Source organism: Podarcis bocagei (genome assembly GCF_964188305.1).
Source record: "Podarcis bocagei genome assembly, chromosome: 8".
NCBI classification, from domain to species: Eukaryota; Metazoa; Chordata; class Lepidosauria; order Squamata; family Lacertidae; genus Podarcis; species Podarcis bocagei.
The window spans coordinates 18,228,094-18,251,263 of record NC_138133.1 but is presented as its reverse complement, the minus strand read 5'-3'; the positions used below and the strand labels follow the sequence as shown (position 1 = coordinate 18,251,263).

The 23,170-nt window shown below is 42.0% G+C and overlaps 1 protein-coding gene and 1 long non-coding RNA gene across 3 annotated transcripts in view; one reads left to right on the top strand and one right to left on the bottom strand.

The window, feature by feature from the left end:
• LOC308593616 (uncharacterized protein) overlaps positions 1 to 23,170 on the top strand; it is a gene marked incomplete at its 3' end in the record, with an annotated part of 548,845 nt that overhangs the window by 150,528 nt on the left and 375,147 nt on the right. The gene's annotated exons all lie outside the window — the stretch shown is intronic.
• Positions 18,675 to 22,683, bottom strand: LOC308593956. Of its 2 annotated transcripts, none has more exons than XR_014011138.1 (4): positions 22,598 to 22,683; positions 21,601 to 21,883; positions 19,829 to 20,028; positions 18,675 to 19,722 (listed from the first exon to the last, which is right to left on the bottom strand). It is a non-coding gene; the product is annotated as an uncharacterized lncRNA (long non-coding RNA). The 2 variants fall into 2 exon arrangements; XR_014011139.1 differs by having other exon boundaries at positions 21,753 to 21,883.

The window sequence follows — 23,170 nt, the reverse complement described above, 5'->3', positions numbered from 1 at the left end:
AGTTCTCCAACCAGGTATGTGCATATAAAACTGTATCTATTATTCTAAAGCAGGGTTTCCCAAACTTGTGTCTCCAGCTGCTGTAGGACTACAACTCCCATCATCCCTAGTTATCAGAGCCAGTGGTCAGGGATGATGGGAATCGTAGTCCTACAGTAGTTTGGGAAACCCTGTTCTAAACTGTACATAAAAATAGATATATTGTGGGGGACACACACAAATACACATATTTTAGGGGGATTTCTTTTGCAAAAATGTGCATATTAAGCAACATGACATGTTACGTGCATTCACACTAAAGCAGTGGTGAATTTTCACAAGGACTTTCAAACAAATTGCAAAATGATGTGGAAATGTGGAGAACTGAGCTCATGACTAGTGAAATATGAAACGGGAAAATATGAAGTGAAGGGGGATTGAGCAGATGGGGAGCCATTAGAACTGATTGAGATGTGAGACATTTTTATGATCACTCAGATTGGCTTGGCTTCGTCTGAGGCCTGCTTTTTTTTAAGAATGGGGGGGGGGATCTCAGATTATTTTCATATTGATCTGAGGTGAATTTGGGCATGTTCATTTATTGCTAAGCTTATAAGGTAAATGACCCCTAGACGGTTAAGTCCAGTCAAAGGCGACTATGGGGTTGGGGTGCTCATCTCACTTTCAGGCTAAGGGAGATGGCATTTGTCCACAGACAGCTTTCCGGGTTATGTGGCCAGCATGACTAAACCACTTCTGGTGCAACGGAACACCGTGACAGAAGCCAGAGCGCACGGAAACACTGTTTACCTTCCCACCCCAACGGTACCTATTTATCTTCTTGCACTGTCATGCTTTCGAACTGCTAGGTTGGCAGAAGCTGGGACAGAGCAACAGGAGCTCACCCCATCATGTGGATTCAAACTGCCGAAGAGGCTCAGTGGTTTAGACCACAGCGCCACCTGTGTCCCACTAAACTAATATGGACAGAGGGCTGAATGAAGCATTCCTCCCTCCTATTTTAGAGAAAAGTATTGAGCACATTGGGCCTTTGTGAATATGGACATGTCACACTAAAGATGACATGCACCCATACCTCATTGCAGAATTCATTGTGGGTAAGCATGGGTATGTATTTGAATCTAGCCATAGTATTATAAAGACCCAAACATGTTCTTTAGTAATACAAAATGGGCCACTCCCTCTAGCCTTTTGTACAGCTTGATAGCTGGTGGTTACTTCAAGTTAATGGATTTGTGTCACACACCCTATTTGCCTTGAAGTAGCTCCTAGCTATTCTCTACCTGCAAAATCCACGCAGAGACAGAAATTTGAGTTTTGCAGCTGGCTGTTATAAAGTGTTCTTGGGGAGCTAAATGGTACATTGTTGACTTGGAAGGACAGAGGTTGTTTCCAAACTTCCTTCTCCTCCCTGCTCAATAAGTATATTTGTTTCTCTGAAGCAACAGTGATGGGAGCTGGTTTTTAGACTCCCATTAGGATGCAGTGTTGATCAGTGCGGGAGGCAAAATGTAATGTAAATGGCATGTATATGTCACCTTTATACATTGCAACTTCCAAATTTTCTCTTCAGCCCTTACCTTCGCAATTACTTCCAGCTATCAGGCTAAAAAATAAATAATCTAGATAAAGAATCACCCGCTCATTCTGCACGATGGGAAGAACAGGATGCTAAAGTATAGGTAATAGCCATTTGGATTTAAACAACACTCAAATAATCTGTTGTCACCCGGAGATTCTGTTTCAGTCTGCAATGCAAATTAACCTTGCAACTCTATCATTCTCCTTAAACACCGCATGCATCTCCAATTCTTTCCTAATATTTATGAGGATTCATAAACTTGTCAGAGCCTGGAATTAAATCCCAGTTTTATGAGACAATGATAAAAAAATAAATTATTCGCTTATGGTACAAACATGCATTTCTACAGGGAAGGTAAAAATGGATTTTTCAGTCCTCCGATTTATCCAGAAGGTAATTTAGATGCATCACTGTTGAAGCAGAATGAAAGCACCAATTTACCAAAAAAATTAAAAAAAAATCAATTTGCAAATTTTGCCTGAATTGGAACATGTTTTTGTTCCTACTGGAGTTTGACAAAAATAATTGGCAGAAGGAATTTAGATATTCCCTGTGTAAACTTCATAACCATCATTTCTTAGATAAAAATGAGAAAGATATATGTGCAGATAAGACTAATCAGTTGCTTTTGCAACTAAAAGAAAAAGGGGGGAGGAAATAAATGGCCAGTCTCTCCCTCTCCCTTTACACTAGATGGCACAACTTCTCAATTAGTGAAGGAGATCTACTTCTTGCTTCTCTTTTAATACTGTTGGTAGATAAAACAAAAAGAAGGGTACTTTGTATGGATGACTGCGAAAGTTAAAACTATTTATTATGGCTGCATATAGAGAATTTAAAAAGTGTATTCAAACACTGTTGACACATCCATCTATCTCAAGAGACAGTACAGAGTGCCTCTAAGGGTGAAGCTGCACCTAAGTGACCTCCACCGAGTGCAAGCTTGGTCAGCGTGTTTGGAGGTCTTCGGCTGCCCAGATAACAAGACCTGACTCTCTGTTTGGCTGATGTGGTCCAAAGGAAAGCAGAGCAATACGTCTGGCACTAGCTTGGCTGCATAATTTGTGGGAAGGAGGCTTACAAGGCACCATCCAACCATCTTAGGGACACCACTTGGGATTTGTTTGCTCCTTAGCCTCTTCTTCTCCTGAAGATGTTCCAGAAGGCAGTGGTGGTTTAGGATTAGAGTTTTCCTTCTCCTAGATGAGCTACCTTCCCAAGTTGACGAGCTCCATCTGCCCCTCACTTCCCTCTACAGCACATGCAGAAACCACCTTCTTGACCACCCCTCATTAATTCACTACATATATGGGGAGGAAGTCAGCTGCTGGCCACACCTCCAAACCTCAACATGCCCACTGGTCAAACCACCCATCCTTCCCTGCAGACTTGGATTGGGCATTCATGAGAAAGGGCCTTGAACATATATAGAACCTCCAAGTGTCCCTATTTCCCAGATTTCCCAGTGCACCTGCTCTCTTATCTCTCAACATCAGATGTGGGGAATGTGCTCAATACATAAGACATTACACCAACAGATACTACTGCCGAAAAGGACTCTTCACAAGATAGGATGCCCACCTAAGCTCCATGAGATGGTTGTGTCCTTCCACACCACCCAGTATAACAATTCATCCTTGGATGCCTTCCCTATAAGGAGTGTGTGAAACAGGGTGCAGCGATCACACAGGGTCCCCGGACGTTTGACAGTCTATTGATCCCTGTGCCACCACTATGATCACTTCCCCGCTGCCACCAACCAATGTGTCTCTCAGGTACACACAGAGTCCAGACAGTTGTTAACATTAAAACAAATAATTAAGTTTATTTTATAAGCATGAACAAGTTTATGGTTTCAGTTAATTTTCTTGACAGTTTCTTATCCTTAGTTTCTATACTGGCCTATACCTTCCTAATAACTGCTAACTGATTATCCCAACTGTCTATCTGACTCCTCCTATCAGTTTCTCTCACATCAGAACTCGACCAACCCACAGACTTATCCTCCCTCTTCCTTCTCCAACACCCAACTGACTTCCAAACAACTTCAACTCTAACTCTAACTCCCCCCCTTGGGTTCCCATTGGCCAATCACTTCACACTCATTTAACCCTTTCCTTTTGACCCACCTAGGAGGGCAAACGCCACACAGGGCTATGTTCTCACCCCAACCGCAGACCCTTTAAGTGTCCCTATTTTCCAGGGACAGTCCCAGATATACAGAAACCATCCCAGTTTCTGATTTGACCCTTGAATGTCCTGCATTTCCTTAGGACGTCCCCATTTTCATTGCAAAAATGTTGGGGGTTACGGAGTTTCGCGACCCCTCCGAGTTAAGGAGATACAGTAAATCCGCTCCACCTCACTGTGGAGAGGAGTTACGGTGGACTGCGTGGCCACCCACTCTCCCCTGGGGGTGGGAACGAAGTCCCGCATTGCCCAGGGGATCCTAGCTGCATCAGCAACCATCCAGCCAATCTGCTGGCTGGTGGGGGTGTGGCCGGGACAATTTAAACCAAGGCGGGAGCTGGAAGGCTTCCTCTTGGCTCACCTCTAGTCATTGTTTGACCTTTTGATGGGGGAGAGGAGGTGGCCATCACCTGCCCCTCCAAGCTTAAGGTTATTCTGTTAAAGGAATCTGGGGGCAGGATTGTCTGAAGCCTGGGCCAGGTCTAGGACTATGACACGACCCCGACAGGAACACCTGGGGGAGCTCAAGTTGGTCTGCTCCCCCTTCTGGTGGTTTACCCTTACTGGACTCCCTGCAGAACGGGCATTCAATGCCTAAGCCAATACCACTCACATTCTGTTATCTATAAAGTTGTGGCCAAAATTTGCCCAATAACATTAACATAATATTTGTGTCCTGTGTGTTTCATTTCAATGAGGGGTTGGTTACGGGCTCTTGACACGCAACTATACAACCTTCAAAAGACATCTGAGGGCAGCCCTGTATACGGGAGCTTTTAAAATGTTGAATGTTCTATTATTTGTGTAGCTGGACATTCTGGGATCAAGTCAGAAACCAGGATGGCTTTTGTAAATCTGGTGCTGTCCCTGGAAAATAAGAACATTTGGAGGCTCTGCCACGGGAACTACTTTCCACTAACCCCTCCTGCATCCAGTCTCCTTTATGTGGAACAATGGAAGGATGGAGGGGTGGGGAAGAAAAATCTCTCTCTTTCTCCCTTCTCCTGTTGCTGCCACCACACCTGCACCCTGCCAGTCAACTAGGTAAGGAGAAGGGAAGGGAAGGAGTGTTTGTGAGAAGCTGGGGTGGAAGAGGCAGGGGAATGCTAGAGGCAGGCATTGGAAGTGGGATTTTGATCTGAGTCAGAAAAGAAATTTCAGGAGGTGGGATGCTCACTTCCTGTTTTAATGGAGATCTTCAAAAGCTTGGGCTTTGCTTCTGAGCCAGGTTCAGGCAAGCTCCCACAACATCACTAATTGGGTTTGGGAACCAAAACTGACAACGGTTGCCGCCTTGTTTGTTATTCTGGGACAGACTCTGATTCTTTCCTGGCTTTCTAAAGGGAAAACTTTGACCCTTGACTCTCTCATACTTGAGTGGTTCCTCTTATGTCTCTTGCATTATTTTGTGTGTGTGATTTTTGAAAAGAAAGCTTTGCTTTCTTAAAGGATTGCTAACTTGAATTTGTGTAGTTTTAAAGCTATCTCATTTAAATCTATCATTAATTTCTTTGTACAAGAATCAACGCAAAACTAAAATCTAATAATAATATAGGCATTTTGTTTCCTCTCTGCAGAATGTCCTACTTGAATATATTTGTGGAGTACAGTGGAGGATAGGGGCCACCTTGTTGCAGTCAGCTGTCTCCAGAAGAACTGCCTGGAAGGAACCCGAGGTAAAGGATGTCTACAGCTAAGCACATCACAAAAGACATAGTGATATGTGCTTGCACAGCTAATCCAAATAACTACTAGCCTTCGGGGGGGGGGGAGGTAAGACAACATGACACGCAGGCTGTATCTTGTTTAAAAATAAATGTTCTCAAGTCATTATGGCATGAATAAGAGCTTTAGCAATAATGCACGGTTGTCATGCCTCTGGGATTAGCAGGTTTACTTGAACATTTTAGCTTAATGTATAGGATTCATGTTAAATATCCTCAAGGCTCAAGTTCTCTCCCGCCTCCCACTCCTCAAATTCTTAATGCTAGCAAGAGTCAGTTTAATCTTGCTTAAGATAAAAAGCCAGTGCATCCCATGAAAATGGTGGCGATGATTATAACTCTTGAATTAATGTTTCTACACAGCCAATGCAAGATTATGGTGAGGTATACAAACCCGGTATATTTATGAACTTGCCTCCATGTGTACCACAACAAGGTTTAAGATTAGCTGGGTATACTTTCACTGCCAGAACTGGGAGGGTGAGGAGAGAGGTTGCAGTGCGTCTCAACTCTGGAATTCTTTTATCAGAGAGGCTCAAAGTGGATTTGTAACCTCTCGGGTGCAACATCTTCATCTGCTGAGTGGTCTGCAGGCATTCATGGAGGAAGCATGTGTTTTCTCTGAACGTGAGTGCCCTCCTCCTGACAGATCTCCCTGTCTGTTGCCACAGCAGAACTTAAATCACATCCAATTGCCCCACTTTTGCTTGCAGTTTTGTGCGCACTTACCTGGTTGCAAGTCCCACAGAACTTAACAGAACTTACTTCTTTCTGCAGGGCCTGCAAGACAGAGCTATTCCACCAGGCCTTTGGCCAAGACACAGTCTGACCTCCTCCCTCCTTCTGCAATCCTCATAGAACTCTAGCCCAATGGTTGCCATTAATTTGATTCTGAATTGATTTTAGAATGTATTTCAATTAATTGACTGTGATTTTATGCAAACTGTACTATTTTTACTGTTGTTTGCCACTCTGAGCCTGGCTTTGGCTGGGGAGGGCAGGATATCAATTAATAATAATAATAATAATAATTATTATTATTATTATTATTATTATTATTATTATTATTATTATTATTATTATTATTATTATTATTATGAGTAGACAGGTACTGGGAGTATAATGGGTCTAGAATTGAAGCCCAATTCTCCCCCAGGCAGTTGTACCACCACAAGTCCGCCTACCTTTTCTGGTGGGAGGAGTTGTGGCTGGGCATCTGGGCCCCATCAGTGATCCAGTGGGTTGCGGAGATTGAAGCCCCCCTCGTGCTATGCCAGTGATGTGCCATCCAGGGGTGGCCCCGCTGTCCAATCAGCACTGGTTGGGGGTGTGGCCATACAAATTTAAATCATGACATGGCTGGAGAGTGCTCCTCTCTTGCCCGTCACCGGATCTGGTTAGAACTGCTTTTGTTTCCCTTAGCTTTCCTTTTGTTGGATTACTATTTGATGAAAACTAGTTAATTGCCTGTTAACTAATTAACCGTCAATTATTAACTAGTTAATTTAAAAGAACAATACTAGAACTTTCCTTTAAACCCAAATTTCACTGCCTATGGATAATTTTTGGTGATCAGTGGATCCAGTTGTATTATTGTTTGATATTATTTTCATTTCAATGGAAAACAAAACAACAGACTTCACTTCTCCTTACAGTCCTCCTCTCTGAGCCCATTACTGCCTTTATTTTTCCAGTATGAACTAAAATGTGGTTTCATTTAGTATTAACTGAAAAACATTTCTCAGAATTTCCTGAGAATACTTTCCCCTCCCCTCCTCAATTATTGAAATCTTCTCCTTCTCCCTGAGAGAATATGTGTCAAACCACCACTCCAGTTTGGCCACTACAATATTTTTATACAATTGTTTTTATTTAATATAGGTATATTTCCCTAATACACACACTTTTAAAAAGTGGGTTTTAGTTGGAGAACTGCATCATAAAATGAGGATCTGTGTGAATGTTGTGTGTTCAGATTACAGTATGAACTATACAAATTTCTCCTTCGTCCTTACCCACATATAGTGCAGAGACTTTTAGGAGGCTGTGTTTCTTGCTCATTCAAAAATAAATACATAATTACCCTTCTGCCATCACCATATTCATGTGTGAAGATTGAGAGAATTTGGAAAGGAAACTAGAAACTCCAGCCAATTAGAACTTCAAAGCAAATGTGCGTGCTCTAGTGTCAACAGAAAGCTGAACTGTATCTTTTAAAATTAGATTTAATAATGCTTACCAGCATCTGCCTTTGCCTTAAAATTAATAAACCCTTAATTGGGAACACAAAGAGCAGCCAATTATTATTATTATTTTAAAAAATACAAGACCAACTGTAGGAATGTGTTGCCTATGACAGATTTTTCTAGAGGGGAAGTTCAGAAAGGAAAGATATTCCCATTTAAACTGTTATTTTTTCTGCATCGGTATTGAGTTAGGACCTCCTATCACCTTTTAACATCCACACACTGCTGCCTAATTTTATTTTATTTTTAAAAAGCATATTCCAATGCATATATTGTACAGGTCCAGAATTGCATTGCACACATTCTAACTAGGACTGAAGAGTCAGGGAACCCTACCTTTCATTGAAGCAGAATGTTTCTAGTTTCTCAGCTTGCAAAGACAGATTTGAATCTATTGTGTTTTGTGTTTTTTATTATTTTATTATTTTTTGGGTGGTAGCCCCCCAGAGTGACTGGAGCTACCCAGGCAGATTGGTGGTGTAGAAACAAACAAACAAACATAATTTGGAGGGGGTAAGAACAACAACAACAACAACAACAATCTGGAGAGGCACAAGGATGATAGGAAGCACTGGACATCATTTTAAAACTGGAGTAGGGTTTCATGCCTAACAGAATCAGAAGGAATTATTCAAAATAATTACGTATGTATCATTTGCCTACTGTATAATACAAACAAATTCCAGTTAATTCAATGCAGAATGCAGAAAAGCCCTGCTCATATATATTCATTTACCACTATTTTTGTGAGGTTGAGGGGGAGACAGGGAGATTCCTTGGTTGTTTCATAAACACTGGATTTGACAGGACAACATGCATACAAAGAAATGCTGCTCTTTGATGGTATCAAACACCAGTGAAAGGGTTGCAATTCCTCCTAACGCATTTGACTAAGAATATATGCCGAATGTGTTCTGGTATCATTTTCAACATAACAAAATAATGAGTAAGATCTGCTTTCATTAACCTATAATGTTTCTAACCGGTGCTATTTTTCTAGAAAAAGAGGTGCCGGAACTCACCATGAACGCCTCCCTTGTTCTCTTATAATGGCAATGACGACCACCTGAGAGGTGCCGGAACTAAGTTCCCATAAGTTCCAGATGGGGAAAAAGCCCTGATTCTAACCCTCTTTTGTCACCCTAGCCTACTGACTGTAGCTTGGGTTGCCCGGCAATTCATGGCGGCAATTCCTATCACAGCCGACCATTCTCCATGCTGGTTGGGGCTGATGGGAGAGTCTAACAATATCTAGAAGGCCACAGACTCATGCTATAGGCAGAGGGTATTAATTTTTCCCTACTTCTTTGAGCTGTGAAAAAGCAACAAAGAAATGGAGTTTACCCAGGTTTGGTCTCCCCTGGTCCCAACAGATCACCAGCAGTTTATTGGGGTTTTTGAGTTCATTTACAAATTTACAGGTTGAACATAGGTGGAAACACAACATAAGCACTTCAATGGGTAGCCAAATCCACTGCCTCACCAGTGATTAGGAGAGTGCCAGCTATTCACCACCATGCTTCCAGAGCTTACTTTCAGCTGTCTTGATTTCTTAGTCGGTCTCTCACTCAAAATCTGCAGGCTTGCTTTCACCAAGATTACATCATCTTGAGCTTGGTAGATGCAGAAAGGCATGCTCCCTTTGAAGTATTTCCAACCTAACTTGAAGTCTGGAGAAATATATGGTATTGAGAGCAATCAGCCCATCTCCCCATGAAGGGATGGACACTTTGTCAGGACCATTAAGGAAGTGTCCATAATAGGATCAGATAGGTTATGAGTTGGAGGAGAAGAGGAGGGATTGCTTCTTTCTGGGAGAGGTTTTCTTAAACTGTCCTCATCTTTCTTTGTTTTGTTGTTACAGCAGGGGATAGAAATAGATTTAAGTTCAACACTAAGCATGTCTGCTCTGAAGTAAGCTCCAAATCCTCAAATCCCCCTGTTTACTATCCCTAGTACTTCAAGACTTCCATAAAAGTGCCTGGCTTAAAACCGTCTATCAAAAACTTCACTCTTGTGGCCTATCCCCACAACACCTACTGAGTATGGGCCCTACTAAAGCAAACAGCCTAATTGGTCAACGTCTAAAAGATATCGAGCGTCAGAACAACCTGGACACTATAAGGATATTCTGCCCTTGGTATATTCATTTTCCACCTCTCCTTTTTTCTTCTCTGGCTCCATATCTGCACAAACTTATCATCCCAAAATACAGACATGCTTTTACACTTGCAAGACTGGATGTTTTGCCATCTGGGGTACTTGAGGTTCGATTCCAAAAGATCCCACCTGAGAAACGCCTTTGCCCCTGTGTAGATGGTAGCACCGAAACAGCGGCACACGTCCTCCCGTCTTGTACTCTCTATAAAGACCTGAGGAACGAGATCATCACCCCACTCATACTAACCATCCCAGGGTGCTCAACTACTGCCACAATGTTCTTTCTTCTATCAGATCAAAATGAGCAGATAAGAGCAAAGGTTGCTAGGTTCATAGCAGGGGCAATCAGAACAAGGGCCACTAACTGATTGCTGATTCAGGAGTTTAAATTGTGCTCTTATATCAAATTTCCTTTTCTGTGTATACTGTAATGTTTTACTGTTGCTACGGCCATTGGCTAATGCGAATAAAGTTTTATCTATCAAGCTCCAGTGAATTCATTGGGTCTTTCTCCCAGGTAGGAGAGCAGTCTCAATACCTTCAATTTTGTACCTATTAATTGTGACTTTTAATCCATTTAGTCCCACGTCCAACATGTAAGTAAAAAACTTATCATAGCTTACTATAAGGCACTTCAGTGGCTTCATAGCAACACAAACACAAACACACCAGCCCTCCCCCAATCTGATGCCCTCCAGAAGTTTTAGATTGCAACTGCTATCAGTTCCAGCAAGCTCGACCCACCAGTTTGGGAGGGGACCAGGGGTAGCAATAATAGAACCAACTAGTCCAACTTCTTACATCACTGGAATCTCAATTAAAGCATCCATGACAGAAAGCCATCCAAAATCAGCTAAAAAATCTCCAAGGGAGTCCATTGCACTATTGAACAGCTATCTTACTGTCAGGAAAGTATTCCTGATGTTTAGCGGGAATTGCCTTTCGTTTAACTTAAAGCCATTGGTTTGGGTCCTAGCCTCCAGAACAGGAGAAAACAAGCTTGCTCCATCTTCCATGTGACAGCCCCTTAGATACTTGAAGATGGCTATTATATCTCCTGTTATCTTTGTCCATGGAGTTTTCTTGGCAGGGATACTGGAGTGGCTTGCCGGTTCCTGCTCCAGGTGGATCACGTTTGGTCAAAACTCTCCACTATGACCTGTCCATCTTGGGTGGCCCTGCACGGCATAGCTCATAGCTTCTCTGAGTTATTCAAGCCCCTTCCATGGGGTCACGAAGAGTGGGACACGACTAAACAACAACAACATCATATCTCCTCTCAGTCTTTTCTCTTCCAGGCTAAACATACCAACTCCCTCAACTGTCCTCGTAAGGCTTGGTTTCCACACCCATGATCATCTTGTTTACCCTCCTCTGCACAGGTTCCAGCTTGTCAATATCCTTCTTAGATTGCAGTGCCCATAACTAGACACAGTGCTCCAGTGACCCATCAAGCCAAACACAGCTTTCCCATGTATTGTGCCCTACCAGGTGCTTAACAACCTTGTTTGGGGAGCCCCAGGCCTTGCCCATCCATACATTGTGACTTTTCTGACATCCAGCTTTTGTCATCTGACTTGGGTGAGCTGTGATCACCACAGACTCTGCTAGAGAAGTTCATCTTCTGTAGGGATATTGTCTCAATTAAGTCCAGCTTTGTGTACTCACTTGAGTTGGTGCTCCTAGCAAGAAATGAAAAACAAAACAAAACACTTTGCAGAGTCTTTATTGGGTGAGTTTTGTAACTGGGTCATGCAACTGATTTAATTCTATAGACTCCATGATTTCAGCAGGATAGGCACTAACACAGCTCCAGCTTGCAAATTGTTCCTTGACTTCCCCACAGTGGATCTCATTATGCGCTCCCTCACCCCAGCCTCCTTTCTAAGATGCAAGAGGTCTAAGAAAAGTTTCCCAAGTTCTACAATAATTGTTGTGCTTCGATACCTCTTTTGTGATGGAGGAATAGCATGAGAAGACAATTAAACAGGTATTTATTCTGGAACAGTACAGTACAGAGCAAGGGAACAAATTCTTCCTGACTGAAAAACATCAGCTTCCTGGGAATGTAAACTACTTTAAAAAAAAAAAAAAAGCAAAACAGGATTCTCACCCCTATGGCTATGATGGACCAACTCCCCTTGACTCCAATTGCAGTGAGCTCAAAATATGCTTATTTATTTATTTATTTTAACACACACACACACACACACACACACACACACACACACACACACACACTAGAGATTCATCCTGTTCCACATTGGGTCCCATCACATTCTTGCTGGTGTCATTGATGATGCCTAGAGCAGGGGTATCTGAAGGTCTGGCTTCTTGCGTCTGAGCCTGCCTGCTTATTATCAAGACCATATGAGTCCCTGCTGCAGGTGTTCCCATCTTTGACAGTAATGAGAATGGTAGTTTCCCAGACTATCCAGAGAGACTTGACAACTATCCTTTGTCTAGTCTGGTGCCATATTACTAAGGATGAATTTGAAAAAAAGTTTTTAATGGCAGGTACCTTGAGTGTCCTTCTGCTACAGTTGATATCAACAGTTGTTTGACCCTGTTTGTTGGGATTTAGTTATTTTAAAATATTTTAGGGTTGTTGTTGTTGTTATGCTATCATCATTCAGGATGTGGTCTATGCATCCTTGCAGGAGGGAGTGGTTCTAACTGGCTTTAAAGAAGCAACAGTTCTTTAAAAATCCCACCTGAGATCCATTGATTTGTAACAATTGCCTCCTGGTCACAAATAACACCATTCTGGGAAAATTGATTGATTGAGAGGGTCGTGCTGCAGCAGTAACAAGTACTCTGGGATGAAACCAATTATCCCGACCAATTCCAATTGGGGTTCAGGCCTGTTGATGGGACTCAACTGGCCTTGGTGGCACAGATCGATTGCCTTTATCAAGAGGACAAGGAAGCATGACTGTTATTCTTACTTGATCTCTCATTGGCTTTTGATACCATTGACCACCCTCCTTAGCCAACTCTTTAATGTTGGTATTGGAGACATTGTTTTACAATGGTCCCGATCCTGTCTCCTGGGTCAGTTTCAGAGAATAGTATTGGGTTTCAGTGGTCTTTCAGCCACCTGGCAGTTATGCTATGGGGTGCCAGTGCCACTGCAACAACCTTCCCCCAACCCAGTGCTCTCCAGATGTTTTAGACTAGTGGTTCGTAACCTTTATTTGGCCATGCCCCACCTAAGCATCTCTAAAATCCTAATGCCCCCCCCCCATGACATATACCGTATTTGTTGCTCTGTAAGACTCACTTTTCCCCTCCTAAAAAGTAAGGGGAAATGTGTGTGCATCTTATGGAGCTAATGCAGGCTGCACAGCTATCCCAGAAGCCAGAACAGCAAGAGGGATCGCTGCTTTCGCTGCACAGCGATCCCTCTTGTTGCTCTGGCTTCTGAGATTCAGAATATTTTTTTTCTTGTTTTCCTCCTCCAAAAACTAGGTGCATCTTATGGTCTGGTGCATCTTATAGAGCGAAAAATACGGTATTTCTTATTATTAAAAAGTGAACTTCTATTCATGTGTCGGAACCCTAAAAGGCCATCAATGGTTAATAACTCATTCTTGAATTGCCCCCCTTAAAAATCAAATTGTCCCCCCCCCCCCCCGTGGGGCGTGTGCCCCATGTTGGGAACCACGGCTTTCGACTATAGCTTACATCATCTTGGTCCATTGGTTATGCTGACTGGGGCTGATTGGAGTTGTAGTTTAAAGCATATGAAGGATACCTGTCTGGGGGAGGCTGATTATATGCAGCACACACACAAGCTGTAAGTGATTTCAATTTGCAGTACCAGCACAAACCAAAACCAGTGTGCTAAGAAAATGAGCTCTTGGTTTCCCCTCACATTTAGAGTGATTCTTTTACAGAATGAAATCTAAACAAATATATTCTAGAAATATGTGTGTGTTTGTTGGCTTTTTTTCCAGCTGGAACTCACCAGAACTCAGTTCTGGCCTCTCTCAGGTGGGTACCGTTGGCATTAAAAGAGAACAACAGAGGCGTTCAGGGTGAGTTCCGGCATCTCTTTTTCTAGAAAAATAGCACACAAACGCACAAGCGTCAACTTACAAATAAACAGAGTTACTCAACCAATGGGGATTCTCAAAGTGCATCTGCAGAGCTTGCAAAAACTGCTCAGCAATGATTTCCTTTTCATTCACTCCCAGGTAGAGTGCAAGTCCTAATTAGCTGCTATGAAAGGGACTTTGGCCCAGTTTGCACAATAATAGAAGTGGTAGGTCTGCTCCTGAACAGTACAGCCTTCAGGCATTATGTGGGGATATGGGAGGGGGAAAGAAAAGGGCTTCACGATGCAAATAGAGTTAGCATTTCAGGAAAAAAAGGCCAAGCTATATATCTCTCCTATCTCTAGTTGCTTATGTGTGAGATTTGTTGTTTTCTTTTTAACAGTGCTGGATTCAGGCCAGCCAAATTTCAAAGGATGAGTGAAAACATTATGTGAAAAATAATATTTTTGTTTTTATTTTTACCCAAAATCATCCCGGGAGCAACATGACATCATGATACAGTGCCACTCCCAGCTGAGCCATTGATTCTAGCATCTGCACAGCTTTCATTTTTCATTTCATTTTCATTTTCAAAAAAATATTTAAAGACAGGCAACAAACAATATTGAAATTTGCTTCCTTCCAAGTCATTGCATCTCACCTCCCCACCATCCTCCACTTTTACAAGGGATTCGTGTCCCTGCAAAACTGATTTTTTTGAAAGCCCGCTATGAGTTTTTAATATAAAGAAACATACAATCCTGCAACCTCCCACCCTAATTATGAAGTGGCAGAGTTCTGGAACAGTTCTACCCCTTATTTGCATAATCCAATCAGTTGCCATAGGACGTTTTGACCGCAGTATTAAATATGTAAATATGGTAAATGACAATGCTGCATAACTCATAGATCTCTTAAAAGAGAAAGTCGCAGGGAAAGGTATCACAGCAGTAAAACAAAAGCAGCAAGAAACAATGATGGGCCCTTTCCTGTTCTTATATGTGGATATGAACCAGCACAGCATTGCAATACCTGCCATACCTATGGCAAGACCACTCATGTCCAAGAATAAAGGCACTAGCAATTGGGGGGAGGGTTAATTCAGTTTGTATGTGAAGGTGAACCCACCAAATTCACACTTTCTGAAATAATACACAAAAACAGAGCCATCCTTCAAAATTTGAACTTCTCTGAATTTCACAATACCATTATTCAAACAAGTAATGTGCTACAAAAATGCATAAGCTTGGGTAAAATTTAAATACAAATCCCCACTCATTCATCACAGCCCCTCCACCATCTTCTGGCCAATGGGATATATTACCACCTTTTCCATTGGCCAGGGGAATTCAAGTTGGCCTTCCTACAAAATTAGCCAATCACAGGCGCAGCTTCTGGGGTGGAGCTGACCGGGACTCCTGAGGGAGGCTTCACTCAGGTCCTCTCCTCAGCCATATAAGCTGGCCTGCCCCCTCACCTGGCACCGCAGTCACCTTTTGGATCTCCCTCCCTCTCTCAACTCAAGGTTGCATCCTTTCATTTGTCTCTGCTTCTCATCCCCATCTCCCTCAACAGGTTTGATCACTGGTAAATGTCCAACATGTGGGCTGGATAGCATACTCCCCAACATTTATCTGATGAAAATAGGGACGTCCCATTCCATAATGATAATTTTACTACTTATACCCTACCCATCCAACTGGCTTGCCACAGGCGCTCTGGGCAGCTTCCGACATATAAAAACACAATAAAACATTTAAAAAACTTCCCTATACAGGATTGCCTTCAGACGGCTCTGGGGATAGATAACTCCAAACCCTCCAACATTTATCCAAAGAAAATAGGGACATCCTAAGGAAAAGTGGGACATTCCAGGATCAAATCAGAAACCAGGACAGCTTCTCTAAATCAGGGATGCCCCTGGAAAATAGGGACACTTGGAGGGTCTGGGTTAGTATGGGTGATACCCAATGCCAAGTCAAATCTCACATCTGTAATCAATAAAGTTGTGGCCTAATTCAAATCCAAAAATTCTTGTCTGTGGTTTTTCATTGTTTGCTTGTGTTATGACAACAGCATGTCACATTACCTGGGCATGCAAATGCATGTATTAATGGAAATAACTTACAAAAGTGCATTAAATTATATAAATTGCTTTGCAAAAGTGTGCATGTTAGGCACAATTGTATATAGAAGTGTGTGCCCTGTGCACTAAAATGCTGCTGACGACATTTTCTTGTGGGGGCAAAAATCACAAACTGAAGTAGAAATGTAAGTTTAGGAGGCAAAAATGTAGAAATGTAAGTTTAGGAGGCAAAAAAGAGAAACTGAAATTATCAGATTCCTTCATCCCTACCAGTTACACTGGGCCTTGTTTTTCCGTTACTTCAATGGTACCTTAGAGATTAAATTTAGGGCTATAACTTGAACATTATCATCTTCCGTATCATTACTCTTCATACCCAGACAGATAGAATATGACATACAGATATCTGCTCTCAGTTATTTCCTTTTATATCAGTAAGTGGAATGATGACCCAAGACACTCAATACATGAAGTGCTCCCTATCCATTTGCTCCATAATCAATCACTTCACAGTTCTCTTTAAGGCTATGAGAAATTATGTAGCTGTTTCACACCAAGTCAAACTATTTGTCCATCAAGCCAAGGGATGAACTCTCATGCCCTCCAGAAGTTGCTGAACTCCAAGTCCTAACACTCTCAGTCTTCGTAGCCAGTGTTCAGGGATAATGGGAATTGTAGTCAACAACATATGGAAGACCATGGGCTCTCCATTCCTGATATAGTCTAGTATTGTTTTCTTTTTCTGACTGGCAATTACACTTTAGAATCTCAGGCAGCAAGCTTTCTCAAAACTTGCATCTTTTAACTGGAAATACCAGGGAACGAATGTGGGACTTCTCCATGAAAATCATGTTATAATGATCTCAATCTGACTCACCGTCCCTCCCCCAACAGGAAGGATGCCAAAACCCCACCTTTCTTCTCCTTCCCTTCCATTGCTCTCTGAGCTTCTCTAACCTCCTTGTCCTGGGACTGCAGAAGACACATCCTCCAATTCTGGCTTATCTGCTGGTTGCCTGGCAATGCTTTGTTCAACTTCCAACTCTTCCTCTCCTTGGGAGCTAACAGTGTCTTGCCTGGGGGAGGGGCAGACTGTCTTCTCTAAACTCAGGCAGACAGCTCTCAGTGGCAGAGTAAGCTCCTTGCTCACTTAGCTCAATTTCAGAGGCTGACTCTTCTGCTGTGCTCTGGGAGATGGGGCACATTCCTGACACATGTGCTCAGAGCTATGTTCCATCTCCAGAGGGACCTCTCCCAAAAATGCAGCTGTACAATCTGGACCAAAGAGCCCCATTAACAGAAAGCAGGTTATCAGATGATGTATGTGACTCTATGAATGGGCAGCATGAGGTTTTATTGGGGTGGGATCATAGATTAAAGTAACATTAGCCTTATTTTCTTAGGTTGTCAGTGTTGTATTATGGTCTTTGGTGAATGTATCTGTGGGACTGTAATTGTTGAGAGGATGGAAGGTTGTGTGTGTGTGTGTGTGTGTGTGTGTGTGTATGTGTGTGTGAAGTCAGAGGTGGGAAACTGGACCAAGCTGGCAGGCTAGATCATTATCTCCTCCATCTCCAGCAAACCAAGTCTGACAGCAACACCCACTTGTCAATCATTTGATATCACAATGACATCAGGCGACCCATTTTTACCAGCGCAGGTTTATATAAAATTGCTTGAAATCTTGCAATGCAATTCTCCAGCCAAGTAAAGGGAGGAAACACCTTTTGATGAAGCAAGGTAGAAATGAATGATAAAGAAACCGGTCAGTAGATTTTCTGAGTCCCTAGTGGGTGGAGAGTCATTTGATCTTACAGATCATCCACTGTGTAGGAAATAAAGATTTGAAGATCTGTTGTTTAATGGAAGGTCAAAAATATGTTTAGTAAGGTGATTTTTTTTAAAAAAAAAAAAACCAACAAAAGTAAAACAAGTCAAAGCCCATTTTCAGAAGTACCTGCTTTTAGATGGTCAACACAATTCATCCAGAAGTGTTATCTGAGCAGGAAAATCATTCACAATAGTAGCTGCATATGCAGTTTTTCAGGCAGACGTAGGTTAATGAGGCTAGATCTGGAAAGTGATGGGCAGAGTGTCTGTGCTAAAATTTTATACTACTCTTGTGACTGAGGCACACATTGATGGGATGGCATTAATGGCCTTGACCGTCTAATTTATGTAAGAGAGTTTCAAAAGATCTCCATGCTTCAAAGGAAGTCCTCAAGGCACATATAAGATACATTGATGCCATGAAATAGAGTGGGTTTCAGACTGAGCTTGTCCTCTTCTAATTTTTCACACTTGGCTCATATTCAGATCAGTAATTTGAACACATTTAGAACGATATGGCTCATAGAAAACTGTAGTTAACAAAAATGGTGCTCTTTCATTTAAACTGAGAGAAAGCATTTAAGCAAGAGACTGCCTAACTGTGCAGTCCTATGCATGCTTAATTAGAAGTGTGTTCCATTGTGTTCAATTGTGCTTGCTCCCTGGTAATTTTATTTAGGATAGCAATCTTAATGGCCTTTTTTTGGTCCAAGGGTGATAATCTCCCCACCTTGCATGTAGACAGCCTGTAGTCATATCCTTCATACCAGTGCAAGGCATGCAAGTGAGTTGGCTACATCAGTAGATCGGTGCAAGTTCTTATAGCATAACCATTTCCATGTTTATTCAGAAGTGTGCCCCACTGTTTTCAGTGAGTACAGTGAATGCAGAACCTCCACTCCTTTCTTCCCAATTCAGTCATTGCATCTCAGCCATGATACTTACTATCCATGTCTTATAGCAGAAGGGACAAGGCACATCCAAAGAATTCCTTTGCAATACATAACAGGATATTTTCCTCCCATCTGACAGAAATACAAGTACCTTCCATATTTACCATTCTTCCTTATTCACAGGAATGACAAATGTTGAGACACTCATTGTGTCTTTATGTACACATACACACAGCTGAAGAATTTTGAGTGCATTTCTGTTTCCCTTTGTCAATCATCAATTGACCCAGACCCTGAACACAATGTAAAATGGGGTGGTTTTAGTATGATATATGCCTCAACTTGCCACATAGATTGCTTCACAGTGCCTTCAGCATCCATAAGTGGTCTTGTGTAAGGATTTTGCTCTTTTTGTAAACAAGTACTTAACACACTTTTAAAAAAACAGTACTCATGGAAGGCTAGTTAGAAAATGACATTTTTATGCAATCAGATATTCCTCATTCATTTACTTTGTAGCATTTAATAAATATATTGAATTAGGAATCTGAAGCTGATTGTGTGAATGAACTCACTAAACCATGATCACTCTGTTTAAATGTATGTAGTTACTAGGAACTGCCTGAGGTCTCACCTTTTCTCCTCTAAGATTCAGAAAGTCAATCTCCATACATTCAAACTAAAGGTGGTGGTAGTACAAAGGAGCTTCTCCAACCTGTTTGACCTCACCAGAAAGGTGGATAGGTTACTTACAGTTATGGCAGAGGCATCCATTGAAAATGGACCACCGAGAAGATTTATTTCCATCTACCCATTTGACCCCCATCATTGCACATGTTTGCTAGGAATGCTTTTTTCCTTAGTTCTCTACAATGAAAGGATGTAGCAGGATGCAGTGGGTGAGGACCATGAAATTGCTGAGGTTAGTTGGTATCTCATCCAGGAAGTTCATCTTACAACAGTTCCAGAAGCTGTTAGATAAATAAATAAATAAATAAATGCTAGAGTAACGATCGTGCAGACAAACATAGGAAACTTCAGCTACTCCCAGGGCTTCAGACAGTAGTCTCTACCCACCCTGTTAGTGCATGAGTGCCAACTTTTGAGGTTCCTCTACTCTGTCTTAGAGTTACTCAAAAAAAATTCCTGCATCTTCACAGCATCAGCAGTCCAGCCCTATCTTGGTGAATTCCCGTGACAAGAATAATCACTTCATCCATCTAGTTCTTCTCTAAAATCTTTATTATTTACATTACAGGCTGCATAACACTACTGGGCTACATATTAAATAAGTTACAGAATCTTTATTTGCATCAGCCACTAGCCATAGCAATAAAATATGTACCAAAGATAGAGGTAAAAACTTAACTATACCAACTATACATTCTGGAGGTTTACATAAATAATCAAATAATAGATCTTATTCTAATTGCCCCTGCAATATTTTTTTACAGTTTTTGCTGTCACCCGATTATCTTGATCTGCTAGAAGAAAGGACACAGTAGCAATGGTTGAGCGACCTGGTATGTAGTAGAGGAGTAAGAACCTCACTCCTCAAATCTTTATAAAGAGTGCAAGTTAGAAGCACCTGAGCTACTGATTCAAAACTGCCATCTCCACATGGACATCACCGTTTTTCTAGCGGATTTTTTTTAAAAAATTGACCCACAAGTACAGCTGAAGGCAGTATATTTAATCTTGCATAAGTGAAAGTGTGTCTAAATACAGATCTCTGCTCCTGTCAGGATTCGGGGAATCGGCTTCCTCCCCCATGGCAGTAGGTAGGAGATCAAATGAAAGGAACATCTTACCAGTTACAATCTTTAATGATCACAAAGAACACATCTCCTAGAAATGGCAGTACTCCTAATTAAGGGTCACCCCCCATCCCTATTAATCTACATCACTCCTATGGCTTGTAATTTGAGTTTGTATCCTCTGACACTTTCTGAGTTCTCTGTGACTTTGGAGAAGGGGGGGGGGTGGATGCTATCCAGAGACAGTGAATCTGCTAACCCTCTCTCTTCCAGTGTTTCTTCTGCTAGCTGTTCCCCATCCAGTATTTCCCAGCTTCTGCCTTCTGAACTATGCCCCTCTGCAAACCACTCTTCCAAATCTATACTGTCCTCCTGTTCCTGGGTAGATTCAGAATCAGAATCAGGGGGAGAGGGAGGCTCCCACCATACCTCTTCAGTGCAGCCCTCCTCAGCACAGTCCCTGACAGCTCCCTTCAGCCATCCAGCCAAAGAGACAGGATCACAGACTTTCACATACTCCAGCAGCCATACTGAGCAACACTGACAGCCTCACACTCAACTGTATCTCACCAGATATCCCCTGATAAAGACACCTGTCGCAGGGGAGAATTCTCATTGTCTAGCAGATGTTTTAAGCATGCCTCAAGGATGTGCTTCAAGGCTGTGTTGGAAGGCTCATTTCAAGTTTATTTTGGCAATATACCAACGCCACCAATATAGGCTAGGATAGAGTAGGCTAGGATAGACAATATAGGCTAGGATAGATAGGCTAGGATAGACTAGTGGAGATGTACAGGAATCTCACATTAACAAAGAGAATCAGCATCCATGCAGAGCGGCCTCGGAAGGAGTGAAGAATCAGGTGGACAAGTAGCTAGGAGGAAATGACACTGAATGGCTTGCAAAAGTGGAAACAGGGGTGTCGTGTCAGGCACAGGAGGCAGAGCCAGTATTTTAGCAAGACTGGGGGTTACAGTGCAGTGGAAAGTGCTTTGCATATCAGTTCATTTCCCAGCATCTCCAGTTTAGAAGATGTCAGGGAGCAGGACTGGGGAAGACCTCTGTCTGAGACCCTGAAGAGATGCTGCTCACCCCAGAAGAGAGCAATGAGCTAGATGAACTGACTTCATATATTAGTCTCGCCAAGGAAGCAGCTGCATTTCTTGAGATGTCAAAACTGAAACATTAAGACTGACAGCTAATGATCTTTTATTTTCAGGAACCATTGTTCTGAAAATACTTGCTGTAAGGCTTTGATCCACTTCAAAGGCACTGTTTACATCAGTTCTGCTTCGATAATTTTGTTGCTGCTATCATCGGTTTTTGGATGCCAGACATCTTCCGAAGGAATAAAGATGTGGTATCTCTTGAATTCCTGCCATATGGAAAATATTGACAGATGTGTTACTTACTCCCGCTGGCAATACATACCTTCCAGATTCACTCAATAATCACATTTTAGCTTGAGCAGAATTTTAATATCATAACAAAAAGGAAAAACAAAAACAAAATGGAAAGGAAAGTTTCCCCCACCCATGAAACCGACTGAGGACTATAGGCATGGGGTAAATATGAATATAAATCATTAGCTCAGACAAATGGCTTACCAGTAATCAAACTAATAGTACTCAGAGTGATTAAGAACTGTATCACCCCAAAGACCAACAACTTTATTATGTAATCAGTTTTCATGGACTAGGTGCCAGAATCTTTGTGTACACAAAATATTAGCCTCAGCTGACAGATACATATATATATGGGTACAGAGGGGGAGAGTTTGGGGGGAAATGGGTTGAAATAGCACAAACAAGCAAACAGTAAAATCTGTGACAATTCAATTAGAGCTTAGATTTTTGCAAAAAAAAAGATTTATTTTTTTAAAATTTGCATTAGATTTTTAGCCCAGCCTTCCTCCCAAACGAACTCTGGGCAGAAAAGCTAGATAATTTCAAGTTTGCAAGGTTCCATTTCTTTCAGCTATCAAATGTCTGTGAGGTATTAATACCCCGGGTACAGACACAGCTCACCCAGAAGTTAGAGAAAGAGGAAGTTAGAAACGCATCCAGAAGCTTCTGGTGAAAGTCCTTACCCACAATGGCATCTCTGCGCCACCAACCTCAATGCCATTCATTAAGGATCTATTGAGCGGGAAAGGGGAAGGCTTGTGAATTTCTGGCCTTTTCTGATTTTGAGTTCATGTGGAGCATATGCTCTTTTCTAGACAGGTCAGATCTTCCTTTACTTACCCATGGGTCTGTAACTTGCAGGCTTAAATACTGCAACATGCTTCTTGTAGGGCAGCAGTTGAAGACAACTTGGGCATTACAGCTGGCACAGAATGCTGCTGCTCATCTTCCAGATTTGTTCTGCCCTAGTTCCTTCTGCATCCAACTCAAGGTTCAACACACTCTCTCCATATGACAGCAACATGAAAAACCATCATGAAGGGGACCACTCTGTACTACAGTATCTTATTGCAGTTGCAATTCTTTGAAAGATGCTTCTCACAGCCGTTTCGTTTATTGCATTTTGCTCGTGGTATTTAAATTTTACTTGTATTTTTTTCAATTTTTGGCTTGTAAACTTGTTTGGGCAATGAGAAAAAATTACGTGTGACCAGTGCTTTTTTCTGGGGGGATGCAGATGTACACACACCCCTAAA